Below are 2,500 nucleotides of genomic sequence, written 5' to 3'. Positions count from 1 at the left end.
GGGCTGTATTCTTCCTGAAGTCCACAACCATCTCAACTGTCCTTAGAGCATTTAGCTCTAAGTTGTTCTGGCTACACCAGGTCACCAGGTTGTCAGCTTCCCACCTATAGTCAGACTCATCCCCACCAGAGATCAGCCCAATGAGGGTGGTGTCGTCCGACAAACTTCAAGAGTTTGACGGACAGATGATTGGAGGCGCAGCTGTTGGTATACAGGGAGAAGAGCAGTGGGCAAAGGACGCAGCCCTGAGGAGTTCCCGTGCTGATGGACCTGGAGTCAGAGACTTCTGTTCCCGGCTTAACGCACTGCTTCCTGTCAGAGAGGAAGTCTGTGATCCACCTGCAGGTGGAGTAGGGCACGTTCAGCTGGAAGAGCTTGTCCTGAAGCAGGGCAGGGATGATGGTGTTGAAGGCAGAGCTGAAGTCCACAAACAGGATCCTGGCGTAGGATGCTGGGGCGTCCACATGCTGTAGGGTGAAGTGGAGGGCCATGTTAACTGCGTCGTCCACAGACCTGTTGGCTCTGTAGGCAAACTGAAGGGGGTCCAGGAGAGGGTCTGTGATGGCTTTGAGGTGTGCCAGGAGCAGGCGCTCAAAAGACTTCATTACCACAGATGTAAGGGCGACCGGTCTGTAATCATTTAGTCCTGTTGGCCTTAGCTTTTTGGGCACAACGATGATGGTGGAGGACTTGAGACAGGCTGGTACATGGCATGTCTCCAGGGAGGTGTTAAAGATGTTGGTGAACACCGGAGACAGCTGGCCAGCGCAGTGCCTGAGGGTGGCTGGAGAGACAGAGTCCGGCCCGGCTGCTTTGCGTGGATTCTGCCTCTTGAAAAGCCCATTAACTTCTCCCTCCTGAAAGGAGAGAGTCGTTTCTGTAGTATGGGTGGGGGATGGGGCCTCTTGGGTGGGAAGGGGTGGTTCAGGACAGTCCAATTGTCTTTCAAATCTACGGTAGAACTCGTTCAGGTCGTTGGCTAGGCGGGAGTCGTTAGTGGTGTGGGGCGCTCTGGGTTTGTAGTTGGTGATGTGCCTGAGCCCTTTGGCAGACAGAAGCAGCGTCGTTAGTAGAGAACTGGTGTTTTAGTGTCTCTGAGTACAGTCGTTTAGCCTCTCTCACCGCTTTGCTAAACCTGTTCTTCGACTCCTTGAATCTGTCTCTATCCCCACTCCTAAACGCTTCCTCCTTCTCCAACCTCAACCTTTTGAGCTTTGCTGAGAACCAGGGCTTGTTGTTGTTAAAGTTCACCCTGGTACGTGTTGGGATACAGCAGTCCTCACAGAAGCTGATGTACACAGCCTCTGTGAGTTCATCCAGACTATTGGTAGCAGTCGTGAACATATCCCAGTCAGTACAGTCTAAGCACGCCCGCAAATCTTCCACAGCCTCACTGGTCCACTGTTTAGATGTCCTCACAGCAGGTTTACAGAGTTTTAGTTGCTGCCTGTATGCACGAATCAGGTGGACCAAGGGAGTTCTGTGCGAGCCGAACAGCCCCGTGACCCACAAGAGAAACATCCCCGCCAAATTCGAGCGTTTGACGGGGTCTATCCGTGAAAAAATATTCACGTTTTTGAGTGCACATGCATTTCTGCTGCAAATGCCTCTGGAAGTTTCATGCCGTTCGTATGCCAATTGTGGCAACACGAAAATGACCCGTTTTCCCATTCCGAGGGATTTCTGTGCGACCCTAACAGCCCCGTGAGCCACAAGAGACACATCCCCGCCAATTTCTAGCGTTTCACGGGGTCTATCCGTGAAAAATATAGACGTTTTTGAGTGCACATGCATTTCTGCTGCAGATGCCTCTGGAAGTTTCATGCCGTTCGTACGCAATGTGGCAACACGAAAATGACCCCTTTTCCCATTCCGAGGGATTTCTGTGCGACCCTAACTAACAGCGCCCGTGAGCCACAAGAGAGACATCCCCGCCAATTTATAGCGTTTCACGGGGTCTATCCGTGAAAAATATAGACGTTTTTGAGTGCACATGCATTCCTGCTGCAAATGCCTCTGGAAGTTTCATGCCGTTCCTATGCAATGTGGCCACACAAAAATGACCCGTTTTCCCATTCCGAGGCATTTCTGTGCGACCCTAACAGCCCCGTGAGCCACAAGAGAGACATCCCCGCCAACTTCTAGCGTTTGACGGGGTCTATGCGTGAAAAATATTAAAATGTTTGAGTGCACGTGCCTTTCTGCTGCAAATGCCTCTGGAAGTTTCATGGCGTTCCTATGCAATGTGGCAACACGAAAATGACCCCTTTTCCCATTCCGAGGGAGTTCTGTGCCACCCTAACAGCCCCGTGAGCCACAAGAGACACATCCCCGCCAATTTCTAGCGTTTCACGGGGTCTATCCGTGAAACATATAGAAGTTTTTGAGTGCACATGCATTCCTGCTGCAAATGCCTCTGGAAGTTTCATGCGGTTCGTACGCAATGTGGCAACACGAAAATGACCCGTTTTCCCATTCCCAGGGATTTCTGTGCGACCCG

The sequence above is a fragment of the Petromyzon marinus genome, unplaced genomic scaffold, assembly GCF_048934315.1.
Source record: "Petromyzon marinus isolate PM22_M1 ecotype Great Lakes invasive population unplaced genomic scaffold, UKy_Petmar_22M1.pri1.0 PM_G_Scaffold_139, whole genome shotgun sequence".
Lineage (NCBI taxonomy): Eukaryota > Metazoa > Chordata > Hyperoartia > Petromyzontiformes > Petromyzontidae > Petromyzon > Petromyzon marinus.
This window is presented reverse-complemented; position numbering follows the sequence as displayed.